Source organism: Pipistrellus kuhlii, unplaced genomic scaffold (assembly GCF_014108245.1).
Source record: "Pipistrellus kuhlii isolate mPipKuh1 unplaced genomic scaffold, mPipKuh1.p scaffold_m20_p_1, whole genome shotgun sequence".
Classification (NCBI taxonomy): domain Eukaryota; kingdom Metazoa; phylum Chordata; class Mammalia; order Chiroptera; family Vespertilionidae; genus Pipistrellus; species Pipistrellus kuhlii.
Window position 1 is genome coordinate 75407440 of NW_023425404.1, and position 24054 is coordinate 75431493.

The 24054-nt window shown below is 38.0% G+C and overlaps 1 protein-coding gene across 7 annotated transcripts in view; it reads left to right on the forward strand.

Annotated features, from left to right (window-relative positions):
- MIPOL1 (mirror-image polydactyly 1) overlaps positions 1-24054 on the forward strand; it is a 320705-nt gene that overhangs the window by 207775 nt on the left and 88876 nt on the right. The window lies entirely within an intron of this gene.

Below are 24054 nucleotides of genomic sequence, written 5' to 3' on the forward strand. Positions count from 1 at the left end.
TAGTGTTTTATTTCAGAACTAACACCACATGAAGACAGATGATGTAGATACTAGTATCTATTATTAGAACCATTTTAAGCCTCAATTTTTTTACCTGTAAAATTGGAATTGTAATAATGCCTGCCTTATATTATTTTTGAGAAAAAATAAAATGAAATAATGTGTGCCAAAAGCAATTCCCAAGTACAGACTTAGATATTTAATAAATGTCAATTATTGTTATTATAATTCTTCTGCTGAGTTTATACTGACTTGTCCTTCACTTTTCTTTGAGATTCTGTTAACACATCCATTCTTTCTTTATTTATTTATTTTTCAGCATTTTGGCTCAAAATACAATATTGTGATTGCAGTGTGGAATTATTTGGCTTTTCATTGGTACATTTTTACTGGAATTAGAGATGCGTGTTTTTTTGTTTTTTTTTTCTTGTTATAGGACACTTTTAAAAAATATTTAGTCCAGATGATGTGCTTGAATTTAGATTTGACCATTTTTTGACAACCAGTTATTTTCAGGAGTTGTTTAGCCACTCCGGAATATTTTAATGTTCAGAAATCTGAGAATTAGAAAATTAATATTTTCATTTTTCTTTTACCCTTTTAAAAACATATATTTATAGAGTACTAATTAATAATATACCATTTCTCACAATGCTTTCTGTTACAAATGTACCCCAGAAAATAATAAGGATGTAATTTTAAAGCTATTATTTCTATCTTGTGTCTTGGATTTCCATATACATACTTTATCTTCTTTAATTCTTTTAACATCTTTAGGAGATATTATCCCTCTTTATAGTTGAGGAAACTAAAATACAGAGCTTTGAACTAACTTGCCCTAGGACACAGCAGGACCATAAGAGAAGTCTAAATTACCTTAACTCAGGGGAGGCCAAGATGGCGGCGTAGGTAAACACACCTAAACTGCTGCCATGCACAACCATTTCAAAACTACAACTAAAAGACAAAACGTCTATCACCCAGAACCACAGGAAAGCTGGCTGAAAGGAACCTTTACAACTAGACTGAAAGAGAAAGGAGCATTCAGGGCACAAGCGCTGAAAAACTGAGGTGGGGGAGGGGGGGCAGTGCACGTGTGATACGGGCTAGTGGCAGATCCTGGCTGGAGGCGGGTATTGCTTTCTTCAACCCAAAGAGAGACAATATCCCAGTCTCTCTGAAATCCAGTTTCTGGAGAGAAGCCAGACTGTCTGCCTTCGGTCGGAAAGTGAGGGTGGCTTGCATGCAGAGCTGTGCGGGGGCACGAGACACAGGGAGACTCAGGGACGGGGTCGGAGAGGCAGAGAAGGCTGATGGGCTGCCGTCGTTGTTAGCCATGCCCTAGCCTAGTGATGCACTGAGACTCCCCCCTGAGACTCCGCCTTGCACAATCTACAAACACACCCTCAATTCCTCATACCCATAAGTGACACATTTGGGAGATGGACTCAGCACTAAAGCCCCACTGAAACAAGGAGCATCTCCAGAGCAGCAGTTCTTCCTCTATAGACACAGCGGGTCCTCACAGGCAATTGGCCTGGAGGTCAATTCCTTCCAGCGTACTAACAGCAATCAAGGCTTAATTACACCAAGACTTTGCCCTCAGCCCACAAAGGGATGTACCAAAAGCGACTACCTCCAGGTGATTATGGAAGCTGAGCTACTGACCCCTATAGGTCACTGACCACACAAAGCCACTCCTATCAACACAGGGAGGCAGCCAAAATGAGGAGACACAGAAGCATGTCACAAATGGCAGAGATGGAGGAAAGTAAACTACTGGACGACACAGAGTACAGAACTACATTTATAAGGTTACTCAAGAATCTTCTAAACACCACTGAGAAACTTGATGAAACCTCCAAGAAGCTTAGTGAGACCTTCACGGGTGTTAATGAGAATGCCAAAAAAAAATTTTTTTTTAAATGGAAAAGGTCCAGTCAGAAATTAAGCATACACTGTCTGAAATAAAGAATATACAGAAAATCAACTGTAGATCAAGTACCCCAAGAGTCAAACTAAAGATCTGGAATATGAGGAAGCAAAAAACACCCAACCAGAGAGGCAGAAAGAAAGAAGAATCCAAAAGTGTGAGGATAATGTAAAGAGCCTCTGGGACAGCTTTAATCATACCAACATCTGGATTTTTGAGGGGCCAGAAGAAGAGAGCGAGCAGGCTACTGAAGACCTATTGGAAGAAATAATGACAGAAAACTTTCCCTACCTGGTGAAAGAAATAGACTTACAAGTTCAGGAAGCGCACAAAACCCCAAACAAGAGGAATCCAAAAAGGACCACACCAAAACACATCATAATCAAAATGCCAAGGGCAAAAGATAAAGAAAGAATATTGAAAGCAGCAAGAGGAAAAACAGCTAGTTACCTACAAGGGAGTACCCATACAACTGTCAACTGATTTCTCAATAGAAACTACCCTGTTTCCCCAAAAATAAGACAGTGTCTTATATTAATTTTTGCTCCCAAAGATGCGCTAGGTCTTATTTTCAGGGGATGTCTTATTTTTCCATGAAGAAGAATTACAGTACACATTTATTGTTAAATGAAAATAAAGGAAATTTATTACCTGTATACGGTAGTATGGTAGTTGTCAACACAAACCAGAGAAACTGAATCCTACAGTATCAAGAATTTACTCATTTATTCAATGACAATCATGTCATCTTCTGGAACATCATCATAACAATCCAATTCCTGAATTTCCTAGTGAATTTCTTGTGACTCCATTTCTTTCAGAATCAGTGGACCAAATCTCTCATGTTTAGCCTAGAGGGCCTTATTTTTGGGGGGATGCCTTATATTTCACTCAAAAGGAAACCTGTAAGTAGGTCTTTTTTTTTTTTAATCTTTATTGTTCATGTTCCTCTTTTTTCCCCCCTCTCCATTGCTTCCCTCCAGAAGGTTCCCACCCCACCCTCTGCCCTTTCTCCACCCATCATTGTCCTTATCCATAGGTGCACAGTTTATGTTCAATCTCTTCCCACATCCCCATATCCCCTTTTCCCTGAGAATCGTCAGTTCACTCCCCTTCCATACCTCTGATTCTATTATATTCACCAGTTAATATTGTTCATCGGATTTTTATTTTTTTATTTTTTTGGTTTTTAGATTCACTTGTTGATAGTTACATATTTGTTGTTCATAGTTTTTATCTTTATTTACTTTCTCTTCCAAAAGAACCCCCTTCAGCAATTCATATAATTCTGGTTTAGTGGTGATGAACTCCTTTAGCATTTTTTTATTGGTGAAGCTCTCTATCTGGCCTTCGATTCTGAGTGATAGCTTTGCTGGGTAGATTATTTTTGGTGGTAGGTTCTTACTATTCATCACCTTGAATATTTCTTGCCATTCCCGTCTGGCCTGCATGGTTTCTGTTGAGAAATCAGCTGACAATCGTATAGCTGCTCCTTTATAGGTAACTACCTGCTTTGCTCTTGCTGCTTTTAATATTCTCTCTTTGTCTTTTGCTCTTGGAATTTTAATTATGATTTGTCTTTGTGTGGTCTTTGAATTCCTTTTGTTTGGAGTTCTGTGCGCTTCCTGGACTTGTAAGTCTAATTCTTTCACCAGGTGGGGGAAGTTTTCTGTCACTATTTCTTTCAGTATGTTTTTGATATGTTGCTCTCTCTCATCTTCTGGGACCCCCCATAATTCTGATGTTGGTTCACTTGAAGTTGTCCCAGAGGTTTCTTACATCATCTTCAACTTTCTGGATTATCTTGCCTTCTTGCTTCTGCGGAGGAGTGTCTTCTGGCTCTTTATGTTTCAAATCTTTGACTTGATTCTTGCGATCTTCCATTCTGTTTTTAGGACTCGGTATAATATTTTTTATTTCAGACAATGTATTCTTTATTTCTTGTTGATCCCTTATTATTTCTAGTTGATTCTTTTTCATATCCTCATAAGTCTCATTTATTTTATCAGCCTTTTCTAGGAGATTCTTGAACAATCTTTTAAGTATGGTTTTGAACTCTATATCCAGTTGCTTTTTGTCCTCCATTTCTTTCGTTTGTGATCTATTTCCTTGTCTTGGCATTTTCACAGCTTCCCTGATGGGGCGGAGTTTTAGGGTGGAGCCTACAGCCACTCCCTATGCGGCTCCTGAGTCTCAGTATTCCTCAGGGTCCTTCAGTACTTGCTGCAAGCACCTCTGAGAGTAGGTGCACTCGAGTTTCGCCTGCTACCAGACAGTCTAGTCTCTCCTCCAATGAGCCCGGAACTGGGGTTCAGTTCAGTTGGAAGTGGAATTGGGGTTCAGAGCAGCCTGGAGCTTTTGTCTCTTTCCCACCAGGGCAATCCCACAGCACAGCCAACCATCCATTCTCTGCATGCAATGTGCACGCCTCCAGGGGCTCTGTCTTTCACCGCTCCCCCGGGTTTCCGCCTTACAGCCAGCTCCCTCTCGATGAGCCTGGGTCCCAGGGGTCTGGCCTAGAACTAGGGTTCAGAGCAGTCAGAACTGGGGCTTAGTCCAGTCCGGAGCTTTTGTCTCCTTCCCGCTAGGGCAATCTGGCAGCAGAGTCAACAGTCCGTCGTCTGCACGCAATGTGTGTGCCTCCGGGTGTTCTGCCTTTTGCTGCCTCCCTGGGATTCCGTCTCACAACTCAGGCTTTCTCTGTTTGAGCCTGGGTCCCCAGAGTCTGGCCTAGAACTGGGGTGCAGCACTGTCGAGTCCGGGGTTCAGCACAATCCGAAGCTTTTATCTCCTTCCTGCTAAGGAACGCCAGCCAGGCACTCAGCCTCCCCCTCCTCTCCGGCTCTATCATCTCTGCGCGTGTGCCACATGTCTCTGTACCTTAGGCTTTTACAGCTCCTCCTCTCTTCCTTCTGGTTTTCTCCTTACTTCTCGTTGTAGAATTTCCAGTCAGTTGACTTCCCTGTAGTTCTGGGTAATGTCCCTTTTATATTTTAGGTGTATTTTATTGAAATTGTTGTGTGCTGCTGCGGTTAGGTGTTTGCCTGTGCAGCCATCTTAGATCCTCTCTGTACGTAGGTCTTATTTTCGGAGGATGTCTTATTTTCGGGGAAACATGGTATGCAGGCCAGATGGGAGTGGCAAGAAATATTCAAAGTGATGAACAGCAAGAACCTACAACCAAGATTACTCTATCCATCAAAGCTATCATTTAGAATTGAAGGTCAGATAAAGAGCTTCACAGACAAGAAAAATTTAAAGGAGTTCATCACCACCAAACCAGGATTACATGAAATGCTGAATGGTATTCTTTAAGGAGAGGAAGAAGAAAAAGGTAAAGGTAAAAATTATGAACAACAAAATACATCAAATACATACCTACCAACAAGTGAATCTAAAATCAAGTGAATGAAAAATCTGAAGAACAAAATGGACTGGCGAATATAATAGAATCAGGGACATAGAATGAGAGTGGACTAACAATTCTCAGGGGGAAGGAGTGCAGGAAAATATTGGACAAAAATCTTACACCTATGGATGAAGACAGTGGTGGGGGTAAGGGCATGGGGTGGGGTGGGGAATCAGGCAGAGGGTTGCTATGGGGGGGGGGGGGTAAAAGAACACCTATAATAATCTGAACAATAAATATTTATTATAAAAAAATTACCTAACTCATCTGCTACTTGGGCCTTTAAACCTATGTACTAGACAGCTTCCCCTAACCCTGCCTCTCTCAGAATTACTGCTGAGGCAAAACTAGTACTTCAGTATTATTTCCTGATTTGGATATACCTGATATGTTTATCACATAAAACTCACCTCTGAGACCAAATTAAAGACATGTTAAAATGATAATAGAATCTGACCTGCTTTGGAGTTTAAGAGTCTTTGTCTGTGTTCAGCCAAACTATACATATTACAACCAGAGCCAATGTCTGGATTTATAAATAGACCACTTCTGAATTTCTTTTATACCTTTAAGCTTTAGTGTTATATCATATGTCAGACTACAAAAGGTAAATACTGTGCCTGAAAGTAATTTACTCACACAATCATTATTTTTACTTATATGTTATAGTATTGATATTGTTGTTTTATCAGCATAATCACTAATAGAACATTAGCCATATTTAGATATAATCATTAAAAAACAGCCATTTTCAGTTCTATATGAATTTATTAAGAGTGTACTTTCTACTATACACTATGCAGTCTCCTGTTTAAAATAGAGTAACAAAGATAAGATGCAAATGCTACCCTCAAATAAAAAAATGTACTTAAAATGAGCAAATAAGGTTATATACTATTAAATAAAATAATTTGATATTACCATGGAAAGTCAGAGAAGGGAAAAATTATTATAGATTGAAGTAGTAAAAGAAGTTTTATGGAATGCTTGGAAATTAGGATATAAGCCAATGGGATTCTGTTAGCAAGGAGGAAGAGGAAGGGCATTCTAGACTAGAACAGTATAAGGAAAAGTGAAGAAGTTACAATGAGCATATTGTGTTAGATTAGGGGATTGAAAGAAATCTGCAGAAATGTGAATGCTAACATGCATGTAATTTTGAATCTGTATTCCCTGTGGATACTGAGCCTTAGCAATATGCAAATTCTTATTTAAAACATTAAAAATTAAATTTTAAATTGGCAAACCCCTAGCTAGATTCACTAAGGAAAAAAGGGAAAAAGATCAATATAAACAAGATCAGAAATGAGAGGGGAGAAGTCATACCACTTATAAAATCACTGGGTCAAAGAAGAAATAAAAGATGAGGTCAAAAGATATATAGAGACAAATGAGAATTACAGTACAACATATCAAAACCTTTTAGATGAAGCAAAAGCAGTGATAAGGGGGGAGTTTATATCATTACAGGCTCATCTCAAGAAACAAGAGAAACACCAAGTGAACAACCTAATAACACATCTTAAAGAACTAGAAAAAGCACAAAAACAACAAAAAGAATAAAGGAAATAATAAAAATTAGAGTAGAATTGATAATAAATCAAAGAGCTGGTTCTTTGAAAAGATTAATGAAATTGATAAACCCCTGACTAGACTGTAAGGGAAAAGACCCATATAACAAAATAAAAAATGAGAGAGAAGTCACCACAAACATCACAGGTATTTAAAGGTTTAGACTAGATTATGAAAGACTATATGCCACCAAATTCAATACCCTAGAAGAAATGGATAAGTTCCTAGAAATATATAACCTTACTAGAATAAATCATGAAGCCTTGGAAAATCTAAATAGACTGATCAGTAGTGAGGAAATTGGAACAATCATCAAGAACCTCCCCAAAAATAAAAGTCCAGAACCAGATGGTTTCACCAGTGAATTCTACAAAACATTCAAAGAAGATTTAAAACCTATCTTTCACAAACTCTTCCAAAAAATTGAAGAAGAGGAGATACTTCCTAGCACATTTTATGGGGCCAATATAACCCTGAAACCTAAACCTGGCAAAGATATCACAAAAAAAGAAAACTACAGACCAATATCTCTGATGGCTGTAGATGCAAAAAATCTAAACAAAATACTAGCAAACTGAATACAACAATACATCAAAAAAATGATACATCATGATCAAGTGGTGTTCATTCCAGGGACACAAGGGTGGTTCAACAGACCCAAGTCAATCACTGTAATACACCACATTAACAAAATTCCCAGTCCAGTTTTGGGTTTGATCCCAAAATATAAATAATATTAAATATTAATAATAATGCAAGTATTTTGCTCAAAGAAGTTAAAAGATTTTGGTACCTATCTTTTCAATATATGGGTGGATAGACAGTGATTAATGATTAATGATTAACTAAAGGGGTAAGTTGACTTGACCATTGACAAAAAAGAGCAAGATTTGGAGGCAAAGTTTAGGGCTCCTAATGGCTGATTTTATAAAACAATTAGAGGCCTGGTGCACGAAATTCATGCACTGGGTTCGGGGGGAGTCCCTCAGTCTGGCCCACACCCTTTCACAGTCTGGGAGCTCTCAGGGGATGTCTGACTGAAGGCTTAATATTGCTTCAGAGGGGGGAAAGGCTCCTGCTGTGCTGGCCAGCCTTGAGCCTGGTTTCTGCCTGAGTGGCGCTCCCCCTGTGGGAGCACACTGACCACCAGGGGGCAGCTCCTGCATTAAGCGTCTATCCCCTGGTGGTCAGTGCCCATCATAGTGATCAGTCGTTCTGCCATTAGGTTGATTTGCATATTAATCTTCTACACTAAAAGAGAAAGATGCATATTGACCGTACCTTTGCAACACCCACCAGCCAGTCAGGAGTGAGTAAGCAAATTCATACAACAAAGATGGTGGGTTAATTTGCATATTCAGGCTCTGAGTGGCTGGGGAATCTTCCTGCATTGGTCCTCTAGTTTATTATATAGGACTAAATGCCTGGTGCACAAATTTGTACATGGGTGGAGTCCGGCTGGCCTACCCCAATAAGGGCCATCAGGGCCAGGTCAGCTGTTGGCTGGCTGTCCCCTCCTTCGATTGGGTGGCAATTGGGGGGGCAGCCAGGGGTTGGGGCCATGGACAGTTGGCCGGTTGGCCCTACCTCTGATCAGGGTGGGGTGGGCTGATTTGGGGCGAGACCAGCTAAGGGGATGGGCCGCTGGTGGTTGGCTAGTTGGCTCTGCCCCCAATCAGGTTGTGGTGTGCCAGCTGGCGGCCAGGCCAACCAGGGGTCGGGCTGCAGGCGGTTAACTGGCCACCCTGCACTGATCTGGTTGGGGCTGGCCGGGGAGAGGCTGCCCCCCAATCAGGCCAGTTGGCTGGCCACAGTGCACCTTATAGCAACCATCATTCTGCCCCTTTGGTGGTTCCAGTCATTCCAACATTCCAGTCGCTTGGATTTTATATATAGAGATTCTTTAAAGAAATAGGCTATAGTATAAAATCTAATCATATGGTTGCAAACTGGATATGTTCTTAAATTAAGAAGAAAACAAAGTGCTTCTCTTAAAGCTGTGTTTCATGTTATTACTCCAATTACTACAACAGAAAGAAAATCCCAGTTAGGTACGGTAGTCCTTTATAATGTTTTCATACTTACTCCCCTTCCTTTGAAGGGGAACAGCCTTCACCATAGCAGTAGTAGCAGTAGCCAGTTTGGGCTGATGTAGGATTTGAGAAGTATTGCAGAGGACAACACATACTCTGAAACAAGAATGTGAATCAGGGTGTCTTATTTATGCTGCTTAGTTTGACACTGATTTTTCTAAGATCTAGTATTGTGTTGTTTATTTATAAAGTGCCTACTGAATCACTGGCAGGAAATTACATTAGTTTTAATTGATGTTATCTATCCTAATATAAGGGTAATGTGCTAATTAGACCAGACATCTGGACAACCTTCTGGACATCCTTCTGGACAAATCCATGGTGGCAGGGCTGAGGCAGAGGCAGCTATGGGAGACCAGGTAGCAGAGGAGATCAGTTAGGGTGATCAGGCCAGCAGGGGAAAGCAGTTAGGCAGATCAGGCAAGTAGGGAAGAGCAGTTAGGGTGATCAGGCCAGCAGAGGAGAGCAGTTAGGGTGATCAGGCCAGCAGAGGAGAGCAGTTAGGGTGATCAGGCCAGCAGAGGAGAGCAGTTAGGGGGATCAGGCCAGCAGAGGAGAGCAGTTTGGGGGATCTAGCCAGCAGGGGAGAGCAATGTGGGGGATCAGGCTGATAGGGGAGGTCAGTTAGGGGGATCAGGCCAGCAGGGAAGAATAGTTAGGGGGATCAGGCCAGTAGGGATGAGCAGTTTGGGGGATCAGGCCAGCAGGGAGAGTAGTTAGGGTGATCAGGCTAGCAGAGGAGAGCAGTTAGGGGGATCAGGCCAGCAGGGAATAACAGTTAGGGGGATCTAGGCCAGCAGGGAATAGCAGTTAGGGGGATCAGGCTGACAGGCAGAGACAGTTAGGGAGATCAGGCCAGCAGACAGGTGAGTGGTTAGGAGCCTGCGGTCCCGGATTGTGAGAGGGATGTCCAACTGCTGGTTTAGGCCCGATCATGAGAGAAGTTTGGGAAACACTGCTTTACACTATTAATTATATTAAAAGAATAACAGGATCTCAAATTTCAAAATCAGTATTCTTTCCCATGTCTGAAGATTACTCATAGTTTTTGCTTTAATGTTTGTTAAGAAATATATATACTGTGTTCAAATTCCATGGCAGACATGGCCCTTTATATCTTCAAGTTTAAGTTCTTTAGGTATTTATATTTACCTAACTTCAACATTTTCTAACTCATATATGACATTCTCAAAGATCAGTATAAAATAATTTCTGTTGGTTTATGCCAGTAAGGAAAGGAATAGCAGCGAGATCACATTCTTTTTTGTCATCTAAGGAGTATTTTTTATATTCCATATATTAGTACTTGATCAGACAGGTTGCTGACATTTTTATTATTTCAAAGTCATTTTTAAGAATCAATAGCTCTATTCCATTTTCTTTCCATCTCGATTGATATTATCAATTTCAAAAACGGGAAAAAATATTTGTCAACACTTGTCACAATGCTCAAATAAGCCTACATACACTTAGGTTGTATTTTAAGTAATTATGTGTGTCATATAAGCTCTGACAAAATGCAGACTTCTGGAAAACACTGAAATAGCAAACACACAGGTTATTTAAAGAACTCTTATTGTTATAAAAAGTATTCAACAAGTTGAATGAAAGTAGAGAATTTTATTTTCTCTTTTTTCTATCTGTCCTTCATTGGAATTAGTAATGAAATTTTTATGCTTGATATACACGTTGATTAAAAATTAAAAATGTTCCCTTTGAAAAATAAGAAGCAACATTATTGACCATGCTGGCCATGTGGTATTCAAGATTTATAGTTCCTTTTTTCGGATTGAGTTTGTCAGTCCCTGTGCCAAAAGAGAAAGTTTTTTGGATTGAGACAAAAGGATTTTTTTTTTTTCTCCATCAAATACTTGCAGTCATACCATATTTTGTCTTTCTTATTTGAGCCATGACTTTCTTGTACAGTTGTTTCATCTTGTCTGAAATTTCTAATTACCTTTCTTTTTCTTGGATCGTGTGCTTTATTATTTCAGCTTTTCCCATCATGTCACTCTTATTTTCTGTTTTATGTCATTCTCTTTTGCACCACAGCCTTCTATACCGGTACTCCTGCCATAATCTGGACCCATTGCTGCTCTCTAGGCTTCTGCAGAGATGTCATCCCAGGATTTCTCTCTACCGCTCTACTGGGTTGGTTTCACTGTTTCTCAGATTCTTTCATCTTTATTCCATCTTCAAGTAACTACCCCTCCTCCCACACACACCCCCGCCACACACACACACACACACACACACACACACACACACACACGGTAAATGGTAGAGTTTTCTGAATATATACGTAAATCAAATGTAAAACATTCATCTCTTCAAAACTTTTAAGGCATTACTCTTTTCTTTTTCTGCTTCCATTAACTGATTCCAGAATGATTCAAATCAGTCTTCCTTTGTAGACTCTTCTCATAAAAGATTTTAAATGCTTTCCTGGATGCATTCTTAAATCTAATAGGGAGGTGTCAGAGAGTGGATCTTCTTTCATTTATTGTGTTCTATACTTATAGGTGCTTTCAATTTGAAGATTCTTATCTTTTACCTCTGAGAAATGCTTCTTAAGATTATTTGATAGTTTTCTCCTCTACTTTTTTTTTTCTGATGTCTCTTTCTTTTTTCTAACTTCCAGATGTTGTACCTTCTGAAGTGATTCTTTCCCATTTTTCTTTATATTTCCTAAATCTTTAATTTTCTGATAAGTGATTTTAGAAATCTCAACTTTATTTAAAGTTTGGGGTTTTTTTTTTGGGGGGGGGGGTCAGTAGATTTGAAACATATTTTTGTATAAATATAAAAAAGCATTCTACTGCTTCATTGATGTTTTTAAGTAGCTTTTCATTTCCAAGAATAACAATAAGTTGATACAAAATTTTCACCACATCTATCCATTAAGAAGAGCTTTTGGGGTAAGTATTTTCCCATTAGCAAGTTGCATAAAAGTTTACGCTTTTTTATTGTAGTAAAAATGTATATAACAAAACCAACCATTTTAACCATTTTTGAGTGTGCAGTTCAGTGGCATAAAGTACATTCACACAGTTGTGCATAGGATTGTTTAATGAGAGAAAAAAAATATATGTATATACTAGAAAAAGAATTGACATTCAACTGATTTTAAAAATCAAAGCATGACTTAAAGCAAATGATTGTTTTTAAGGGGGAAACTATATAAAATAAATATTCTGCTTAGTTGTATTTGTCAAAGCATATCAAACAAATCATTATGAACCTTAAAATTCTTTTGTCTGTTCTCTTTGCCTAGCACTTGACCACCAAGGGCTTGAGATGAAAAGAAAGAGATATGGCTACTCAACAGTCTCTCTTTTCAATGCAGTTAGAATAACAAAGTATGAAATCTGGAACACAGCCAAGTATTAGTTATTAATATCTTAAAATGATTTTAATGTAGATTTGCATTTATTAAAATTTGATATGGTAGAAAAGCATGAATTACAGAAATAGTCACATGAATATGAACAGCAAATTGATTAAAGGTGGCCATATCAAGCATTCCTCACTTGAAGTATCCTGCCAGCACCTGAGTAATGCTTTGATTTGGTTTGAACCTTTTGTGTGTATCATTTTTAGAGCAAGTTACTACAGTTCTTTCTGGATAATACAGGTCATGAGAAGTTCATTTGTAGGTGGGGCAGCTGTACTACTTTGGGGGACTGCCTTAATAGATCCATTTCATTAATTGTCATGAATTTTTTATTAACAAAACCAGTACATCAGGTTTAGCCAGCTAAAAACTGTTCTCATAGTTGTTATCTTTATTGTCAGAAATAGTATTACAAAAATAGGGAATTACTGCACAAGCTTTAACTCTTGATTAAGCAGAGGAATGGCACTATCCATGAACAATAACTTAGGGGCATGTTATCAAGTTGACATGGCATTTGGTTGTGCAACTCCCATTAACTTTAAAGCCCTGAGCTTTAATTTCAGTGTCTTCCAGTTAGGAGTAATGCCATAACTGTCTATTAGGTCCTCTGAGTTAATATGATTAATGTCAAGTAGCAGGATGTTCATTCTTTCTTCCTTAAGCTTTGTTCTTTAGGTATTTTTGGTTAAACGGCCTTTTAAGGAATTGCCTTTCAGAAACCAGGCAGAGGTATTAAGAAGCAGCAAAATAATGGACTGAAAAATGAATTATATTAGCATGTGTATTTTATTTACCTAAGGAAAATTTTTTTTTAATTTTAAGAAATTCCAAAAGCTTTCTTAGGCATATGATAGGCAATTATAATATTACTGGAGGCCCAGTGCATGAATTCATGCACCAGTGGGGTCCCATGGCCTGCCCTTCAGTATTGGACTGAAACTGGCTCTCCAAAATGCTCTGAGGGGTCCTGGATTGCAAGAGGGTACAGGCCAGGCCGACGGACCCTACTGGTGCACAATTAGGGCTGGGGAGAGATGCAGGAGGTTGGCTAGCTGGGGAGCGACCATGTGAGTGTTCCAGAGCAGCTGGCCCATCTCCCAATCAGCCAACCCCAGCAGCAAGCTAACCACCAATCATCTACCCACTGGTGGTCAGTGCACATCATAGTGAGCAATTGAGCAACCTTAGCATGTCATTAGTATATTACACTTTGATTGGTTGAATTGCCAACCGGTCGACTGGACACTTAGCATTTAGGCTTTTATTATATAGGATTAGTCCTGTTTTCCATATCAAGTTCATAAGCACTTTTTATTTTCCATCTCTTGTGAGATAATTGATAGGATGAGTTATTATCTTTATAAAAATGGTTTAAAAAGTGAAACAGGAAGAGGTTTTGTGGTTTTCTTAGGTTTCCCCAATTAATCATTGATATACTACATAATAGAATTTGTCACATATACTGATTAAACACAATCTTATAAAATCTTACGGCTGGAAAAGCCCAGAAAAAAAAATTTATTTTAATAAACAAAAATGACATAATTTTGGAAGAAGGCATATCATGATTGAAATTCTGGCTCACCCATTTGCTTGATTGGGTAAATTAGCCTTTTGGCCTCCATTTTCTTTTTTTTATATGAAAATGATAACTACCTTTCAGGGTTCTTGCACATAATGTGGATAATGCATAGTCAGTATCCACATGAGCACACAAAATATTGAAAGCACTCAATAAAACAGTAGGCATCATTTTTGTTACTATCTGCAGACCTAGAAGTTAAACAAGATCCGTTGAGGTAATATATCTTGTTGGTGGTGAGGATAGAATTAGAACCAGTGTGTCCTAACCAGATTCACTGTTCTTTGTATGTGCAATGTTATCTCTTAATTAATGAAATTGTCTAGGCTATTTAGTCAGAATAATCCATTTAGTCAGAATAATCCATTCTATTGTGAAGTAATACAATTATTTTCTTTATCTGTCCCCAAACTTTAAAATTTGAATGTCTGTCAATTAGGTTTTTTTGTTTTTTTTTCATGATGTGTGTAAAGTATCCTGTCCTTTTTAAAGAGATATTGTTAAGCTATTATAATCAAGAGAGGTTCTCCAGTAGCTATTGATCAGAATCTGCAAGGTGGCTCTGGTTAGCTATGACCTGGAAGAAGTAACATAGGACAATTTCACTCTAGGTTGTACAGTTGCTCCAGTGTGAAGACCTGCCAGTCCGTAGAACCTGGTGTTGTGTCTACTGGCTCTGTGCATGGCTCTGCATGCTCTCTGACCTGAACTGTGCTCACAGCACCAGATCCCAAGCTTCTGGGTCTGCCCGAGTTTGGCCTTCTCTGGGGCTAGTTCCAACCTTCACTTCTCGTGTTGTTTTGGTAGTCCACCTCAGAAGAGATAGTGAGGGTGTTAGCTACTACTTACCTAGAGCTTTGCTTTTGGCAGAGTTCTTTCATAATCATAATCTAAGTTGATCCTCTAACAGCTGTGTGAAGTAAGCAGTATTTTCTGCCTTACAATTGAGGAATCTAAAATTCAGTGAAGTAATTTGCCCAAAGTCAGACAGGTGAATGAAGAGCCCAGGTCCTGTGACCACAAACCTCATGCTTTTTTTCACTTCTCAGTCACTGCTCAAGATCCTGTTGCTGACAAGTGATAACAAAGTGTAAAAAATAAAAAAGAAAGAAAATATAAAGTTCTATGTTGTGATGTGGGAGCTATGTAGAAAAGTCATCTATCTCTATAGCCATGTGAGAAATAAAGTATTGCCAAAGTGTTAACTAGGAAGTAAGGCTTACTCTCATTTCTATCAATACTGAGTACACGGGAGCTAGATTATCTCTTCTAGGGAAAATGAAATCTTACTATGATTTTCTTATAACTATCTCTTAGCAATCGCTCTTTGTTTGTGATCATAATTTTTCTTTAAGTCTTTTCCCTGGACCCCCTCCACTTATCCCTCTGATTTTAACCCTTGCCATATGCTAATGACTCATAAATTCAGATATGCAGCCCAGACCTATAACTTTAGTTTCATTTTTTATATGAATATGCAGCCCAGACCTATAACTTTAGTTTCATTTTTTATATGAAAATTATCTTCTGGACATTTCCAGATGCTATTTCACGGGCACCCCAACTCAGAATGTCTAAAACCCAAGGCAATAACTTCCTTTAAAAAAAAAACAACAAAAAAAAACATTCCTTTGAATGCCTGAGTCAATGACATCCATCTATTTGAATTCTTAAATATTCCTTGAATCTGTCTTCTCATTTCTGTGACTACCAGTACCTCATTCAGACCCTAATTATATATCACTTGAAGTACTGAAATAGCCTCCTTAATTTCTCTACAGCTTATTCTCTTCATATCCAGCCCCACTCCTGACTACCATTTCCCTTTTTAAAACCTTTCAGAAATAGTCCTCCATTTCCACAAGGTAGTCGTAGTTTTTAAGACTCAGTGATCTACGCCAGAGCTGCCTATTCAGCTTCACCTTCGCCCTTTTCTGCCAGTATCTTGAGGCTCCATACACACACACCATACTGCTAATAGTGGCCCATATGCTGTTCTTTTTCTTGCCACTAAGCTTTTATTTTATGTGGTTCCATGCTTTTTTCAGGAATTGTTCTCTTCTAAATAACATATCGCCTCATTTTATATATATATGTGTGTGTGTGTATGTGTGTGTGTGTGTGTGTGTGTGTGTGTACATATAGTTATTGTTATCGATTTCAGAGAGGAAGGGAGAGGGAGAGAGAATAGAAACACCAATAATGAGAGAGAATCATTGAATAGCTGCCTCCTGCACACCCCCTACTGAGGATTGAGCCTGCAACCTGGGCATGTGCCCTTGACTGGAATCAAATCTGGGACCCTTCAGTCTGAAGGCCAACACTCTATCCACTGAGGCAAACCAACTAGAAACTAACATTCTTTGTTTAGTGCATAATTAGTTATATATTTTCTGCCAAATTTTTCTCATACCACCATGCTGATACACACAACTGAAAGCTCAGCAGCAGTGTTTTCTTGCCCTAATCCACTATTTCAATCTAAAACTAGATAAATATTCGCCTTTATGAACAAAAAGAATACAACATCCTTGCTATATCAGTTAGCTGTTGGTTTGTTAGATGGTTTGGTTTGTTTTGATAATTTACTTGCTTCAAAGAGATGTATTAGGTGTATTTGCCACTCCCAAAGGTAATTACTGGCATATAGATAGAGATATTAAAGTATTTTAAAATCTAATAGTGAGTATTTCAGGCCTTTTTGGAGTATCAAAATAGATCAATTCATCTTAAATTTTTTCTCATAAGAATACCTCTTTTGGAAAATAAGCATAAATATATGAAAACACTTTACAGGCTACCTTGAAGGAGTGGTTTTACAACTGTATAGTTCTCAAAAATTGTAACTAATATTATTTTTGGTGTTTGCATAATAATCTGATATATGTTTACTGTTAAAAGGAGCATATTATAGCAATAAATACTAGTACTTTGTTCAAAGCAAATTTATTTTAGAGATACATGTAATAAAAAAGAGGGCTCATCATGAAAATATAAAATTTGAAATAAAGCATTAGTTACACAAAACAAGCAATTGATATCTGGAAGTCTTATTATAGAGGGTGGAGTTAAAAATAGGTGAGAGGTTAGAGCCTCTTGGACTAGGCTGTAGGTGAGGTCTCCAGAAAGGGACCTCACTTGCCAGGTGGGTGTTTACTAAAGCTGGACACACTTCATTCTCAGTTTCACAAGAGTCAAGAAAGTGGTCTCTTTTATTCATTACTCTCTCCCTGTTGCCTAGCACAAAGTGGATGTTCTGTAAATATTTGGTGAATGAATAAATGATATCAGTGAAAATGAGCATGTCCTCAACCAGACCGAGGAGTGTCCACATATTGGCCTCCCAGCAGACAGAGCACCAGCCAGCCGTTCTCTCTCTTATTACTGGCAAGTGGAAGAATACTCTTTCCCTCTTAAGATAATTTCTACACACACACACACACACACACACACAAACGTACATATGTGAAGATTGCCATATTTGTAAGTGCATAATTAGTTATATATTTTCTGCCAAATTTTTCTCATACCACCATGCTGATACACACAACCTTCTTTAGCTGGAATACTCTTAATTTATCTTTGTCTCATTGAGCAACTCCTACTTGTTTTTTGAGGCTCAGCTTAGACATCATGTGTTGCAAGAATCGCTAGGTTAGATCTCCTATTGTGTACTCTCATAGCCTTGTTTGCTTGTGTTTTGAAATTTTCCAAGCTAGGTAGTTTCTAAAGAAATGAAGTAAGTAGTTTAGAACTAAATTACCTATGGCATCACATCATATATCATTTGGTCTCAGAAATTAGCTGGCTGTAAAATGTAGTTGATGTGATTTGTCATCGTACATTATAATACACAATTGTTTATCAGAGCCAGAAAAAAAAAATGGTTTTAAATTTCCAATTGAGGTACCTTTCTAGTTCAGCAGGAGTACACCAAATGTACATTTTCCCCACTTACATCAGTAATTGATTACCTGTGCAACATAAGTTAATGAGCATGATATTTTTAATCAGTTCCAGTGAGGTTTTTGTGACCATTTTTGTGACCATTTTAAAATTGAGGCTTCAGTCCTGTACCTACTGACCTGCCCCTACTTTTTATCTGACCTGGGTAGTGACCAAAATTTAGGAAGTAGTGAAATGTCATTATAGCACGTTAGAGATCAAAATGAATATAGACATATCTTCAAGAGATGAAACCAGAAAACTAATTTAAAAACATATTCTCTGTTTATGTTGTTTATTATATTCAACAACTGAGTGAGATCATGTGATATTTATATTTTTCTCTGACTGGCTTATTTCACTTAGCACATATGTTTCCATGTTCATCCATGCTGTTGCGAATGGTAACCGTTTTCTTTTTTAAAGCAGCATAGTATTCCATTGTGTAGATATACCACCATTTTTTTATTTACTCATCTGATGGGCACTTAGGCTGCTTCCAAATCTTAACTATTGTAAATTGGACTGCTATGAACATAGTGGTGCATATGTCCTTTCTGACTGGTGTTTCTAGTTTCTTGGGTTATATTCCTAGAAGTGGGATTATTGGGTCAAGTGGAAGTTCCATTTTTAACTTTTTTAGGAAACTCCATACTGTTTTCCACAGTGTCTGCACCAGTCTGCATTCTCACTAGCACCACATGAGGGTTCCTTTTTCTCCACATCCTCACCATCACTTGTAGTTTGTTGATTTGTTAATGATAACCATTCTGAGACGGTTTTGATTTACATCTCTCAGATGATTAGTGACTTCGAACATGCTTTCATATGTCTCTTGTCCTTGTGTATGTCCTCTTTCACAAAGTGTCTAAGTCCTTTGTCCATTTTTTTTTATTGGATTATTTTCTTCCTTTTGTTAAGATGTACGAGTTCCCTATAAATTTTGGAGATTAGACCTTTATCGGATAAAACATTGACAAATATGTTCTCCAATGCAGTGGGCTTTCTTTCTGTTGTGTTGATGGTTTTTTTGTTTTGTTTTTGTTTTTGTTATTTTTGGGGGGGGAAAGAGGGACTGTGAAGAAGCCTTTTGTTTTGATGTAATCCCATTTGTTTATTTTCTTCTTAGTTTCTATTGCCTTAGGAGCTGTATCGGTGAAGATATTGCTACGACATAAGTCTGATATTTTGCTGCATATGGGTTCTTCTAAGATTTTTATGGTTTCCCATCTTACCTTTAAGTCCTTTTTCCATTTTGAATTTAGATCCAGAGATAGAGAAGCATCGAACAGACTGTCAAACTTCAGAGGAAAGGGAAGGGTAGTAAGAGATCAACCAAAGAACTTATATACATATATAAGCATAACCAATGGACATAGACACTAGGGAGCTGAGGGCATGTGCAGGGAGGTAGGTGTGGCTGGGAAGAGGTCAATGGGGGTGGGGGAAAGACATATGTAATACTATAGGTAATACTTCAAATAATAAAGAATTAAAAAATAAATAAATTAGTAAAATGAGAAAAACACACACATGTATTCTCTGTGGTACATTTACACAATGGAATACTATACGCGCTGTAAAAAATAAGAATCTCTCTTCCTGGCCATGATGGCTCAGTGGTCAATCTGTGAACCAAGAGGTCACGGTTCGATTCAGTCAGGGAATATATCCAGGTTGCGGGCTCAATCAATGATTCTCTGTCATTATGGATGTTTCTATCTATCTCCCTCTCCCTTCTTCTCTGAAATCAATAAATATATATTTAAAAATAAATAAAGAGAAAGATCTCTTACCCTTTGAGACAACATGGAGAGACCTAGAAATTATTATGCTAAGCAAAATAAGCCAGGCAGAGTAAGGCAGTTATGACTTATACAATATATCTAATCTAATGGACAAAATAAACTGGCAGGAAGGGATGAACCAAAGAACTTGTATGCATATATGCATAACCCATGGACACAGACAATAGTGCAGTGAAGGTCTGGAGAGGAGGGTCAGTGGAGCGGGCAGGGGGAGAGAAAGGAGGTCATCTGCAATACTTTTAAAAATAAAGATACATTTTAAAAAATAAAAACATATTCTACACCCCCTTCCCAAACTTTGGCACAGTGAGGTCAGCCATGTGCAAAATGAAACTTCTTTAAAGTTGGAGCATGGCACCTTGCTCCCTCAAAGTATACAACGCCATACTGTTTATTAACTTTTAGTATTTAGGAAAATTTCCGAAACCTTGCTTCAGAGCAATTGGATCATCAGCAATAATATCCTGAAGATTAACTTCATATGACACTGATAGCAGGAGGCTATTTCTCTTCCATCCACCGGCCATGTGAGGCAAAATATATATATAAACAAAGTAAAATAAACAGATCATCCCAATATTGCAAAATCCAGAATTTCCACCTCAAATCTGGCACATTTGTAATCTCTTTTTATGCTGAAAACTTAACTTGAACCTTTTTACTCTCCTACTTTTAAAAAAATGTTAACCCTTTTGGTGTAGGATGCATCTTGAAGAAACATTAATACAGTAGAATGCTTTGAGTCACCAGCTCTTGTTTGATACTTGGGAAATAATTTATGACTTTCCGAAGTGAGGCTGTTATCTTCATAAGTCAGTCAGTATTAGTATTAAATTTAGTGTTAAATTTTTAGACAGATATATGCCAGAATTAAAAAAAAAAAGTGTTAAATTTCTTTAAAATTTAAGTGTGAAGTAAATGTAAATTTAAAGAAATGAGCCTTTTTAGAAGAATCCTAAGCAATTATTAAGTATTCTCATAACACTTAAGTCTGAAGAAATTTTCTCCTTGTTCAAAAACACTCCCCAAAACTGTCATTTTTTTTCTTGCCTAGTTAGGAGTTAGATTCAGTAAAACAAGGAAGGCTAGAACTAAATAGATAATTTAGCAGTTCAAGATGTAAATAAAACCCAGCATTTACTACGTTGAACGAAAAGCAGAAATCTGAACGTCTTCTGGTTTTTGCAGGGCGCGGGGCCAGTCTCCGGCAACAGAAACGCTGCAGCCGCTCTGCAGCAGCAGCTGCTGCGAAGGGGGCATAAGCAGGTCTGGGGTGGGGTTTAGTGAAGAGAAAGGGCCTAAGCTGTTTTGATTTGACTTTTCTCCAAGGAGAGAAGTTTGGTGGTAGTTTGTTTTCCTTCTCCTTTTTAGTGACACAGTACTGATTGAAATGAGCATTTTAAAAATAGGAATTCTTCTTTGGTCTTTTTTTCCGAACAAGATACTTAAGAAAATGAAATCCAAATGCTTTTATACCTACACACTATACTGCTGAGCAGATTGTTTTATGGAAGAGAAGGCAAGATAAAGTTGCTTTTAAGAGTCCTTTAATATATCAGTTTGATAACTAGCAAAACACCTTTACTGCCATTAAATATTTACCAAGACTTGGCTTTGGGCAGGGGGGCAGTTTAGTGCAACACATTTAACTCTGTGCAATGCCATTGATTAGCTATCAGAAGGACATAGTTAATAAGTAACTTGAGGTATTACAGAGCACTCTACATTCTTGTCAAATCTTTTCTCTGAAGATGACCTAAAAAAAAAAATCCAGTTACAACCAACATTCACCCCAATGATTACACAAGCACGGCTGTGGAAGAAATAAAGGCCAGGCAGATCAGTTGGGCAGGACTTGGGCAATCTTTCCTAGAGACTGTTGTCATTGCTGCTGGACTTTAGAACTGAACATGTTTACATTTAATTAGAAAGGACACACAGTTTACAGCACAGTAGCTATCAATATCGGATCAGAATTGATTTCCGCTTTCTCCCCAGTGATTGCTTCCTTCAAGCTAATTAAAAAAGGCATATAACCAAAATGACTCACATAAATTTTAAAGCAAAGTAAACAATATTCCCTGGAGACCAAAACAAAAGTAAATGACATTCATCCTGATTATTAGGTACATTTTTTTAAAGAATTCTAATGTCTATAAATGTGATATGAGGCATGTTTTAGTGTTATCAGACTGCTGATAAACCAACCATGCCCTTTTGAAGAAACCTGAATGAATGCTTTATTGAGTAGTTAGCGCTCAAAGAAACAATAACCTTACTTTTATCTTTATAATCCCTAAAGCATGTAGATAAATCAGTCTGAGAGAAACTGGGGCTGATTTTATTCAAGTCTTCATTTTTCACACAAGGTACAGAGAATCGGCTATAAACACACACACACACAAAATAAATAACAAGTTGATTTCCTTTTAAATACGGTGATTAAAGCACATGTGAAATTTGTTAAAGTTAATTATCCTAGTGTGTGAATAGCATTTCTTTATAATTGCCACAGCCAGAAGCAAGTTATGATGAAAGATATTTTCTTATAACTCTACTCACTATAAAGAGACCTGCGTTTATCAAACAGACTGTCAAACCTCAGAGGGAAGGTAGGGGAGGATAGAAGGGGGTGGGGGTAAGAGATTAACCAAAGGTCTTGTATGCACACATATAAACATAACCAGTGGACACAGATAGTAGTGGGGTGAGGGCCTGTTCTGGGCAGGGAGAGGTCAGTGGGGTGAAAAGGTGACATATGTAATACTTTATATTATAAATATAGAATTTTTTTAAAAGAGAGACATATGTAATACTTTATAAGTATAGAATTTTTTTTAAAAAGAGAGACATGCTTTGAATTTCATAAGCTAATATTTATTGGCAATTACACTAAATTGAGGTAAAAATGATTTTAAAATCGGAGAACTAAGGAAAACCTGAAAGATATGGAGGTTACCTCCAGAAGAATCATGTCACAGCCTTCCTTCTTCCTTATTTATGGACTGGCCTTGCAATGCCACATCTAGAATGGAAGGCCCTTAAAATGTAAGGAAATTCAGAATGATTCAATTAGTAGCTGCCCTTAAGACACATTCATTCATTAATTCACAAGTATTTGGGAAGCAATTCTTTTAGTCATTTAAGATGCAATGATGAGGAGAAAAAAAAAATCAGACATTTTTATTTGCCTTTATGCTGTTTTGTCCCCAAGCATTTACTATGTACTTGGCACTAAATATATAGTTGCTCAATAAATGTTCATTGAATGAATGACCCCTTTCAAGGATTATTTTACCGCAGTTGTTCGCTCAGCCACCAGGGGTCCTCCAGTAGCACTTGTTTCTAGTGGTATCCCAGGAAAACTACTGAAATTCACAATGACGCTATAGCAAAGAGAGCCTATCCATCTATCCATCTATTTATTATTTACTTGTAATTTAAATTATTTTTTGTTTAAAGTATTATATATGTCTCTTTTCCCCCATTGAATGAGTTTCTTTAAATCCCCTTCCAGAATAGAATAACTTACAGAAGTTATTTTTGCTTCTATTTCTTCCTTTTATTTTTAATCTTAAGCTTTTCATTACTCTTACTGCCCACAAGCAATCAATCTGTAAGCCTTATTGATCAATTACAGACCAGCATTAGATATCCATAGCTTATATTCTCTGCAGGGCTCACAACAATCACAAAGATTCTAGTCAGCCATGGGACATAAAATAATTAATAACTACATGATGCAGGCTTAAGGAACCAGTAATAATTAATCCCATAAATACTTATTAAAAACGTTTCTAAGCACTGGATATCAAATGGGGGGCGGGGGAGACAATTGTTTGATATCTATCCAGTTCAAAGGTTAGAATACTTTAGGAACACATGAGAAGATCACCTAATCTGGACAACAGATCATATTTCTTGGAGAAACTCAAATCCAAGCTGAGAGCTTAAGAGTGAGTAGGAACCAGTTAAGTAAAGGTGGATAGAGTTAGTGTTCTAGGGGACATTCATCTTGGTTCTTCATCTAGGCTGGAGTATAGAGGCAAATCTATACTAATAAAAGGGTAATATGCTAATTAGGCCAGGAGACCTTCCGGATATCCTTCCAGACAAAGCCATGTGGCGGGGCTGAGGCAGAGGCAGTTAGGGGTGAGCAGGCCAGCAGGGTGGGGAGGCATTATGGGGTGAGCAGGCCAACAGGCAGAATGTTTAGGGGTGATCAGGCAGGCAGGCAGGTGAGCAGTTAGGAGCCAGCTATCTCAGATGATGAGAAGGATGTCCCACAGGGATCGGACCTAAACTGGCAGTCAGA